The sequence below is a fragment of the Artemia sp. Qi Xiang Cuo genome, chromosome 19, assembly GCF_049724085.1.
Source record: "Artemia sp. Qi Xiang Cuo chromosome 19, ASM4972408v1, whole genome shotgun sequence".
NCBI classification, from domain to species: Eukaryota; Metazoa; Arthropoda; class Branchiopoda; order Anostraca; family Artemiidae; genus Artemia; species Artemia sp. Qi Xiang Cuo.
In genome coordinates this window covers 47500438-47512520 of record NC_142812.1, presented here as the reverse complement: position 1 = coordinate 47512520, position 12083 = coordinate 47500438, and the positions used below count along the sequence as shown (strand labels likewise).

The 12083-nt window shown below is 35.9% G+C and overlaps 1 protein-coding gene and 1 non-coding gene across 2 annotated transcripts in view; both read right to left on the bottom strand.

The window, feature by feature from the left end:
• The window catches only part of LOC148940931 (uncharacterized), a 131874-nt gene that overhangs the window by 75126 nt on the left and 44665 nt on the right, over nt 1-12083 (bottom strand). The gene's annotated exons all lie outside the window — the stretch shown is intronic.
• On the bottom strand, nt 1774-1936 carry LOC148940933 (U1 spliceosomal RNA). Its single transcript, XR_016143428.1, has one exon. It is a non-coding gene; the product is annotated as a U1 spliceosomal RNA (small nuclear RNA).

Genomic DNA, 12083 nt, shown 5'->3' with positions numbered 1-12083 from the left:
CTACTATAGAGTAGGCAACGATAAAACCCGTTTTTGACATGTTTACTTCTATGCACTAGGCAATAATAGTGTGGTTTTCATTGCGTATACGATATTAGACTGTGTTTTTTTTTGGGGTTTATGGGGGGGGGAAGGTACATAGGTTAGATGACATATTTAATATACGCTCTGCTTTACTCCCCAACCCCTACCCTCAAATGTGCAAATATAGAGCCAAAATTGGTGTTCACTAGATCAGATAATAAGTCTATGGTTAATTCTTATAGTAGTAGGAACAGCACATTACTTACCATACATACACGAATACTGCTCGCTTGCACAATTTCTTAACAAAAGATGCACTATAAATCGATCGACATATGGGCAGGGGGAGAAGTATACATATTTAAGTAATTTGAAAATTTGCATAATCTTTTGGTGTCTATAGGGTAGACAGATAGTAATCAATGGGGACACTCGCCATCCACAGATATTTTACACTTAACGCAACGATTGGTTCCATAAGTTTCAAATAGTAACACCTCTTAATAGAACAGACTTCATTTTTGGCTTTCTATTTGGTTCGGTATCTAATGTCAAAGCCAAGAACGTTGATATATCCTGCTAGACACTGATGAAAGTTATGTTCTAATGTTATTAAATTTGCTCAAAAATATAAACACAAATACAGGATTAAAGATGAATCGATAAGAGGTGACAAGAAATCTGTCTTATTGATCCAAACGAAACACCAGGGTAAGATCAGCTTTTTAATTTCACGAACAGTATCTCGGCTCGTACCCATATATTCCCCCCCCCTAATATTTTTGTCCGTTACAGTATAAAAAAACACACTGCATTTAAACACAATTTCTATGAGTTTTTTTTAACTATCTTATACCACCCGTTCTCCATTAATAAATTTTGGACACGGCCCAAGGGATGGGAAGATTATTCTTTATAATCAAGGGAGGGAAAGTTCGCTGTTTTTAAGTTTTCTTGAAAAAAATACAAAAAAAAACAAGCCCATTTAAAACAAACCTAACACACAATTCTTTCTTGTATCTTGTTTTGTTTGTATTAAATTAATCGTTCCGAAAAATACCCCCCCCCCCCCCATTGTCTCGGCTGGGCGTAGCTTATTTTACGTTTTTTTTCTCCACATTATACCGTATTATGAAAGTCCTAAAAGTTAGAACCAATAGAAAAAAAAGTTGAATTTTTAATTACACGAATAAAACACACAGAAACAATACAGTAAGACTTCATCAGGTAAATGATTACTTACTTTATTTTGATTAGAACTTATCCTTTTTGTTTTTCATTTACTAGATTAATTTTACAAATCCATCTTGTTACTAACAATGTAGCCAGAACAATCAATTGAAAAATAGATAGCACTCAAGTATAATTCCACTTTTGTAGTAGAATTTGAGCATAAACTTACTAAAGCACCCTAAGTTTTGAACCTTAGAAAAGCAATAGAAAATGACACAAAAGTCCAATAAGATGGACTCGAGCTTGAAAGACTTAGTAGAAACAAAGTAGTACGAGGGAAGCTGCATTCGAAGATGGTAGTATCGTTTGATTTTTCAAGTGCAGAAGATCAATGTCTTATGGAGTAATATTCTGTTGTAAGTTTATCAAGGGGTTCATTTTTTCAAAAAGGTCCAGTGATCAATTCCAATTATCCCATCACTGCCTTAACAACATCAAATTGTGTACTTTCCCGTACAATTGACAAATTAGTCACAAACAGAGGATGCCCTAAGTACAGAACTTTGCAGAGTGCGGACAGGGTCCGCGTGAACGCAGTCCCCCACTGCCAAATGTTAGGCTGTTAAGTTATCCCCATTTGGGGTAATCCTGGGGTCACCCAATCCGAAGTGCAATGAAAAGGCCACACCTTAGGTACGCCTCCATCATGATCAAGGCAGCTTTCTAGCCAGGTAAGTATGTTCTGATAAAAATCTATTTACCAATACCTATTTATTAAAACATTTCACTAATAACTTTCGAGATACATGCCACTCAAAAGCTCTTTGCCACTCAAAAGCTTTAAATGCCACTCAAAAGCTCTAATTTATTAGCCAGATGCAGGTTTACAAAACTTTTTCACATTAATGAATCAATTCTAGGAAGCGTTTTAAAAAATGGAAATGATGAATTTCATTTTTATTTGCAAACATTTGAATCCTTTGATTGCAAGTTTACCTATTTGAGAAAAGTTCATCTATGGTTTCTCACTCTGTTATCAATATGACTGAAAAGTCGAAACTTTTATTTCTGAGAAACCAGTGACCGTTCTTCTCGTTAACAACCAAAGGGGGATTTAGTCATTACTACTACTGCCAACAACTCACCAAAGAACCAAGCCCTCTGAGGCCAAAACCAATCACTTCAGCGAGTCGGGTCGAATATTGGTTCAATTTAATTGTCGCCATTTAATAATTGCATATTAATGTGATACGAGGTGCATTGAGACTTAAATCCAGGTTGGAAGGTTTTAATTAAATATGGAGAGAAGTCATTGGCTTTTTCAACATTAAATTTTCTAAATTATTAACAGATTTCTGTTTTTTTCGGATAAAAAAAAAATAATATATTTTCAATATGTTCAACGGCTAGGAAACTACAGATATGGTTTCTATAATGTATAAGGAAGCACATAAGACGTCAGAGTTTAGAGTTAATGAACTTTGATTTCACCTCGAGAGGGGTGCGCCGATCACGGAAAAACTAAGACTAGACTAGCGCGTGAACGGAGCGGGGCAAATCACGGCCTCTTTCCAGTCTTAGTTATTCAATTAACTAATTCAGACCAACTCCAGAAGCTATGTCAGGTATTAAGTTTATACTGACATATACACCACTTTGATCCTAGCTAAACCGCCGAGAAGCGGTGATGCAAAACATGGTACAATTGTACCATTTTAGTACATTTCACTTTTACTGGTACAATTTAGTACAACACCATATAAGATGGTACATTTTGCAAAATAGTGGTACGATTCAGTATTTTTGTACCTATGCCAGTATTCTTTGATCTAAAAATATTTTATTTCATCCTGATCTGTTCGGTAGTCAAGATAAGGGACAGACAAGCAGTCACCAATTTTCCTTTTTTCGTAAACAGACACTTCACTTCCGGTGTCCAAAGGTCGACAGAAACATCTTTCTGTGTATCAACATAAAGTCTTACCGATTGAAAACGAAGCTATAATGACACTTGGATTAGTGATGGTTGGGAATCTAGTGGAATAAAAACAAAAGCCAACCACCCAAGGTGAATCTCCCCAAGGTGAATCCACCCTGCTGAGAGAAATTAAAAGTAAGGATAAATTTAAAATAAGGTGATCTACCTCAACTACATATATATATATATATATATATATATATATATATATATATATATATATATATATATATATATATATATATATATAAATCTATATACATAGTCTTGATCCAGAGCTTGTGTTGTAAAGACCTCTTTTTTTGGATAAAACCCTGTTTTACATTGTGAGTAATTTCCCAGTGGACACTTATTAGAAAAATATCATTCAGCACTTGGGTGGTGAAGTTTGTTTTTCACGAACTATGGATAAACTATGAGTGAGAAATTTATTTATTCGCCGTTGCTGAACTTTCTTTTCCATTCGCTGAATAATGGCAATAAGCTATTGCAAATAATTGGCTCCGCAGTTAAGTTCTATGACAAGGAAAGGATAAATGAAGCCCTAGTTTAGCTGCATGAAATCACGCGCTACCGAGCGGTTGTCTATGAAATTAAAAGATGAAGATAACGTTAAAGAGCTATGTTACACAATAGTCTCGGCGATGAAAGATCAGAATTGTATGCTTTCTAAGTTTGTCATGAAGGACCCAAAAGAAGTTACTACAACTGCACACAGAATCAGTGCAGTTGTAATTACTTGTGTCAATGAGATGGGCAGAAAGGTAGACCGATTTATAGAATCGCAAAGCCAACAAAAATTCAGTCAACTACTTACCCAGACTTCAAAAACCTCCGTCCCCCATCCCCAACCGTTATCCTACGCTGCAGTAGTAATAAAAAACTTTCCTCGTGAATTGAAAACTCCCGAATCCCGCAAGGAGCTTATTATCCAATTGTGCGAAAATGACTGTGATGACGTTGTTGAACTGAAGCTTTTTAAAACTGAAACTAAGATACTTGTTAAAAACAAAAACGCCGCCACTCGCATCACCGAAAAAATAGCAAAGGCGGGTTCTAACTTAGAAGCCTGGGCAAAGGCCCTATCATACATTGATATCGTTACGCAAGTGCCTCGGGATTTTGCAGAGGAGGAATTAAAGGCCCTCCTCATGGGCCTAATTGAGCCCAAACCTTGTGGTACTGCAAAGGCATTTAAGCTCTATTTCGAAGCCACAGCTTACCTCAAACTTGCCATCAAAATCCCGCCAATGGTTTGAGTTGAGCGACAAAATGTGAAAAACTTCATTTTTTTTGCCTCTGAAGTGTTACAAGTGCCATAAAAATGGGCATAAAGCCGCTTCGTGTAAAAATGAAGCTGTCTGTGGCCGATGCGCGAGTTCCGAACACGTTTTATCAAAGGACAACCCCTGTACATAGCCAATGCGTTGTGTAGCTTGTGGTTCGTCGTCTCACACTTGCTATCACGTAAGATGCCCTGAAAACCATAAAGTGATTGCAGAGAAGCCTAACCATGGAAATTAGCGTCATTTCCTGGAATATGCATGGCGATGCTCTTAATAAGCGCCCTGTAATTGAAGAATTCTTGAGGAATCACGTGTTGTGCTTGCAAGAACATTTCCTAATTGAGTGCAATAAGGAGCTCCTTGAATTCCCTGATTCCCAAGTGTTATATTTTTCGCCAGCCAAACGTCTTCTAAGCCACGGCAGACCCTCTGGCTGCATTGCTACCCTAGTTCGCAAAGCAATTCCCAGTGTGCTCGTGGAGACCTCAGCCAATCATATCGCTATTCAAATTGCGAATCTGACCGTTATTAACACTTACCTTCCGACAGATTACAAGGCCGAAAAATCTGAAAAATGCTTTGCTCTTGCGGCCAAACGTCTTGCAAAATGTGTTACCCACAGTGCTATGCCCGAAAAGCTCCTGATTGGTGATTTTAATTGTGACTTGACCTCAACTCGATCAAATCTTATCCTGCAGCTTACCTGCAGTGATCTAGTGATCAAGAAGTTCTAATGAAAAATCTTGACGCAACTTATCTTCATCATACGGGGTCACTACCAACATCGATCACGTTTTAGCATCGGGAAATCTGTCCCAAAGCCAAGTGAAAGTCCTGTCTTCAACATACATTTCTGACCATTTTCCGATAACTGTCAAAGTAAAAATTTCTGCTGCTGCCCAGACAGCCAAGATTCCAGTCTGGTTTGTCAAAGAAGAGTGGGAAAAGACAGACGCATCATCTTTCCAATCGGTCTGTGACACAATTCTTCGTAAGATTAAGATCCCTTTCATTTTTTTACAAAAATCTGCAGATATTTCCCTTGACGATGCTCGTGAGCTTATGGACATTTATTGTGCTCTTATTTGCCATGCCATTAAATGCGGCATAAAAGCTGCTGTGCCGACAGTGAAAATCAGGCGTGGAACGCGAAATCAAGGTTGGTCCCGGAACTCCGAACTGAAGTCTGCGTGTCAGAAATCTAAGTTTTGGTTCCAAGTCTGGCTTGATTGTGACAGACCACGAACAAGATGGGTTAACTGTGTCCGAAAACACGCAAACTGTGTATTTACCAGAGCTCTAAACAAGCACAGGTGCGATTGAATTACCAATTTTTTTGAAAGCGTGAACCAAAGTCCTAGTGCCCTGTGGAAACATGCCCTGCGACCCAAACGTTATGCTTCGCCGGATTCTGTTCCTCGTGAAGATCTCTGGGAAGACCATTACCGCCGAGAGTTTGCGCCTCTCCCCTCCAATCTTAGTGCAGAACATGCTGAAAAGCTTAACTACAGATTACAGTGCCATGCAAATAGTGATTTTGTCGTGACATGAAGCATGGTTATCTCTGCTATAATTAAGTTGAAAAATAAATTCAGTAAGGGTATTGATGGTATCTGCGGGGACACTCTTGATTTTAGTAGTGATCTTCTTATCGACAACCAGACTTTACTGTACCAAATGATATTCTTCTATGGAATAGTACCAAAATCTATTTGCGAAGGTAAACTGATCCCCGTGTTAAAGTGAGGTAAACCTCCCCACCTTTGCAGTTCGTATAGACCCATTACTGTGTCGAATATTTTTTGTAAGTTATTTGAGTTGCTAACATGTGAAGAAATTCGGTCAAAATGTTACGTTCCTTCCGGGCAGTTTGGCTTTCAGAAGGGACTTGGGTGTGGTCATGCCCTGTCAGCTCTATGTGCTATACTTTTGGATGCTGATGCAGCTAGTGAATTTCTAGTTATTGGTAGCTACGATGTGCACCATGCATTTGATTCACTCGTCCACGAATATGTTTTGTACTCTGCATATATGAAGGGGGCCAACCCTTCGGTGATAGAAGCTTATCGTGACTTAAATGGTAATCTTGTGGTACGTATTCATATTCCTGGCCTGTGATATTTAAGTTGTTTTACCGGTTTATAAGAGAGTGAGGCAGGGATCTATTGTTTCCCCTGATTTTTTCAACAATGCAATAATAGAGCCACAATCGCAAATTGAATGTTCATGCATAGTTCGTGGTTTGAATCTAAGTTTAGTTTGTTATGCCGATGACGTGTTTATGCCTTGTCGGACCATTGCGCGCCTTGAGGAGAATTTTAAAATGTTAAATGAAGAATACTAGAAAATTGGTCTTAGTTTCAATGCAGCTAAGTCTGAGATTGTTCTCTTTAATTGGAAAGATTCGACTGATGTATCTGTTAGACTTGGTGATATTACTGTTAAGCCAGTGACTTCGTTAACTTATTTGGACCTCCTTGTCGGAACTTCCGTGCAAGCTACCCGCTCGCTCATAGTTAGCCACCCGAGTTTGTTTGTTGTTGTTTTTTTCGAAGAAAAAATCTTCCGGAACCGAGCTCTACGAAAATCTAAAATTGGCAGTAATATTTGTGCTTTCTCTTCCATTCTCCAGCTTTGTCGTCGAAAGGTATTTCAATGCAGTAAAAATCATAAAGACCGATAGACGGAACAAGCTTATAACGAAAACATTACGTGGGATTCTTAAGACAAAACATAGTATGAAGAGGGCCCAATAAAGTAGATTTGGAGATTTTTTACTGCTCAATATGAAAATAGTCAAGGTTTCAGCTCCCATCAGAAAAAGGAAGAAGGTGTTGAATCTGATTCTGACTAAAAGTTGATTTTTCTTGATTTTTTATTGTCAATATAACCGTATTCTGAGGCAATTGATGCATTTTTCACATCGATGTGTCAAGCAGTGTGGCCTTATAACCCGAATTACCAAAAATAACCGTTTAAAATAAATATTTATTTATATTCACTACCATATCTACTGAGCTGCTGACGCAACAAATTAAGCCCTCTGATTGGTCATGCGTAGCAGAAAAGAAATTGAATCTATTTCTGTTACTTAATTTATTTCATTTTACTACACGCTACTCAGACTTAAGACTCAGACAGACTTACGACTACACCTCAGGATAAGAGCTCTCCAAAAATTGTGTCAAAGGGACAACAAACAACAACGAGATTTCTTCAAATTATCCATAGAAATGTCTATGTATCTATATCTTTTCTTTCAAAGTCTTTTTAGTTACTCAAAAATCCTAAATAGAACATTATTTGAGTTCTAATCATTACACATACTAGATTTAAAGTTTTGTTAATTCATAAGATCTTTATTACAAGCAATAACGTACTTAAAAAACCATAATGCTTTTTAAATTAATAGTTAAAACAATTTGTCAAAACTTTAACTATAAATTGATCCTTTTCCACGAGGCTAGTTATCAAGTAATATCCGTACCAGGGGCTACTAACTCGCTAACTTTGCAAAATGATCAATTTATAGTTAAAGTTTTGACAAGTTGTTTTTATTATATTAATAAAAAATATTATTGGTATTAAAGTATGTTATTGTTTGTAACAAAGATTTCAGGAATTTGGAAAATTTCATGTATAGTATATTTAATAATTAAAATTCAAAAGCATGTTTTATTGAGGGTTTTTGGATAGCTAAAAAGATTTTGAAAAGGAATAAATATACTGTATTGACTTAGCATTAAACAAGGACAAAATAATAAAAGATAAAAATTCTGACTTTGTATGCAGTAACAATAGTTAAAGTATTAGAACATTTTTACTAGGCTGGGGTATTTTCCAGGCAGGGTTCTAAGCAGTGTTTCCACTTCAAGTGTTTTGAAATCCCTAAAAGGCTAGTGGAACATCCCTAGAAATCCCGATTTTCAATGCCGAAAGTCCTATGGGTTTCCCCATTTTCTGACTTCTTTCCAAGTCTTTAGTAAAGCCTCGTAATGCTGACTTTTGATAGCATTTGTAAAAGACGACTTATTTTACAATTCAAGACTTTTTACTTCTACCAAAATATCTTCTTTTGAGGTTCAAAACAATACTTTTTATTTATTTATTAGTTAAGTTCGGTTTTGTTTATAGATTTTGGCGCCAGATTTTAGATTCTTTACCATATAAATATATTTTATTTATTTGTTTTTCTTTGCCATTATTTTTTTCGTCTCTGTTACTATTTTTGCAACACCCTAGTTTTATTTGAATTGGTGCGATGGATTGGCATGAATGATATCCAATCAGTTGGTTTTTAAAGCATTATTTTTATTTAAACATGTTTTGACTTGTTTTTATATCGAGTCGTGATTAAGTAAAAAAAAAAAATTGAAAAAAAAAATTATCTGTCGACGGGTCTGTCAAAAAATTACTCAAAATATGAAACTAAAGGATAGAAAGTTGCATAAAATGTGCTTTGAGTAATATAGAAAAGGTAAAATATAAAAAAATACTTAGGCATTGTTCACATTCGTGTAGTAGCGTGTAGTAAAATGAAATAAATTAAGTAACAGAAATAGATTCAATTTCTTTTCTGCTACGCATGACCAATCAGAGGGCTTAATTTGTTGCGTCAGCAGCTCAGTAGATATGGTAGTGAATATAAATAAATATTTATTTTAAACGGTTATTTTTGGTAATTCGGGTTATAAGGCCACACTGCTTGACACATCGATGTGAAAAATGCATCAATTGCCTCAGAATACGGTTATATTGACAATAAAAAATCAAGAAAAATCAACTTTTAGTCAGAATCAGATTCAACACCTTCTTCCTTTTTTCTGATGGGAGCTGAAACCTTGACTATTTTCATATTGAGCAGTAAAAAATCTCCAAATCTACTTTATTGGGCCCTCTTCATACTATGTTTTGTCTTAAGAATCCCACGTAATGTTTTCGTTATAAGCTTGTTCCGTCTATCGGTCTTTATGATTTTTACTGCATTGAAATACCTTTCGACGACAAAGCTGGAGAATGGAAGAGAAAGCACAAATATTACTGCCAATTTTAGATTTTCGTATAGCTCGGTTCTGGAAGATTTTTTCTTCGAAAAAAAAAACAACAAACAAACACCAGTAGATAACCGCATCAATATTTTTCAATATTCTCAACATTGATAAGACTTAGCTTCACCCGCTACTGTTTGATTTTGTTTCCATCCCATGATAATTTTCCCGAATTTCAAATGAAGTGTTGGAGAGAACCAGGCCGTAGCGACTGAGCTGATACAGGGTCAACCATTTCTGCATATTTGTAAATGTCAAAATCGAAACGAAATTGAGTTTGAATCTCCTGCACAACTTCGATGTAATAAGATTGTGCGGCTCTGAGGATCTTTTCAACTGCGTCTTGGGGCGCACCAGGATCTAATTTTAGCCCCAAGAGAGTTCTGCCCATTTGGATCCAGATAATACTTTCAAGGGGAAGGTAAAAACTTGGGTCATTCTCATTAATTTGGAATACATTTGTTGACTTCACATAGTCCTACTTTATAAAGCTCAAAGACAATTCCTTGAAAAGACATTCAGTCTCTAGTCTTAGGCGATAAAACGGTGGTTTGTCAACTTGAAGAGCTACATTGAATTCAGAAGAAATCCCAATGCAAAGGAAACAAATTCAGACATGTTCATGACTAGGTTCAGATTTGTGTATACATGCTCATTGAGCTCTATTGGATCATCAACTAGTAGAGGTTTGCAGTAGGAACTAAGAGCATTCAATTGTTTCAAAATTCTGCCCACAGCAGCTTCGACTGAAAGCCATCGTGTCTACCCAGACTCCAGAATTTTATGCATGTCAACTTGGCAGAACTTTTGAAATTCAAGGAAAGCGTTTTGCCTCTTTTGACTAAGAACCTCTAAGAAACAAAAGAGACTGACAATTTTGATAGATTTTTATATATAATAGCTGTTTCATTTTGTCTTTTATCAAGTTCATTTTTTTAATCAAAGTAATGTAACCTAATTTCATGACAAATTTACAGATATATAGTACAGCAGGCAAAGGGCTATCAATTAGTATCAACTGGCATTCAATCACCTTAAAATAACCATCTTGTAAATGAAAACATTCCTTATTGACAAGAAAGTCATGATACTATTGAAAGAACAAAATGTGTGAAATGTCAGTAAAAGGTGACAGATCACCTTGTATCCCAAATTTATTAAATTTTTAGTGTCATTAAAGGGTAGCAGCAGTTTTTGATCGCAGTTCAAATATCGCAGGGGTCCATAATTTGCACCTATACCAGGTTTCCTTCAAATTATTAGTAGTGTTGAAAGAATTAAAGACCCCTCTTCTTTAGACTTCTAAGCCAATTTAGTTGTTATCGTCGTCTTCTAGAACGCTCCATTCATCAGAGGCAATCATTCAAACATGAAGAACCTCCGAATTGGCTGAGCAAAAGATCCTTAACTCACTTTATGACGCGTTCAGAGTATCACCTTTCTGGAAAAAAAGGCTAAAAAATTATTTCCGTCCATTTTCTTTTTTGGGTTGGAGGAGGATCTTCTAGGGCCGAAACCATAGAAATTCATTAAAAAATACAGAAGACTTGTTAAAATCCCTAGAAATCCCCAAATCCCTAAACAAAAACGTTTGCCCCTAAAAGACCTCAAAAATCCCCATTTTAGGGAGAAAACCCCTAGGATGAAAACGCTGGTTCTAAGGTCAGTAGGATATTACTAGATCTAGTAAAAATAAAATCTAGTAAATTCAAAGTAATTAGTAAATTTCCCAAAATCTAGTAAAAGGTCACTATTTATAGAAAACAAAACATTTTTTTATGTTCCATGAATTCAGGGAAAAAAATTATCGTGAACATGACACAATTTTTGCTTGTCTGTTTTATAATTTTGCTTGTCTGTCTCAGAGACAGAAAATCTATTTTCATAAACAGAGACTTCACTTCCGGCGTATAAAGGCCGACAAAATCAGCTTTCTGTGTATCAAATCTTATCAACTAAAAATGAAGCTATAAGAAAAAAGATTGTGAAAATCGTATTAATTATCCTCCTATAGTAAAAACGATTCTTAATGATGCACGTGCAGCATAGCCACACGCGCAAAAATTTTGAGCATTTAGTAAAGACAGATCCGATGGAATAAATTTTTTTTCTCCGATTTATAAATTCTTCCAGGTCAGGGTGGCAACCCTGACTTTGATCTTAGCCAAAAGGCCAAGAAGCGATAATTAAGCAAGGATTGTCAAAGACTTCATAAAAATACAAGTAAGAAACTTTGTCACAAATTTAATTTCGGTTGCAATACTCTAATAAAATTTAATTAACCTATCAAATTGTCTTTAGATTTTTAACAACAGTATAAAACATTTCCCATAATATCGAAGTTTATCTCAAAATTTTAATGGTAAATGGAAAATTTTACAATCAAGACTTGGACAAAATTTTCATTCAAAAAACCAAAATCAGACAAAGATTTAGGCTACTAAAAAAAAAAAACTGACCTGTTTATCTAGATCCTTGAATTATGCAGGCTTATTTTAGGTTTGACATGATATTTTTCAGAAACTAAATTTCAGTTGGGGGGGGGGGTGGAAAAACTGAGGTCTGAGAGGTCAA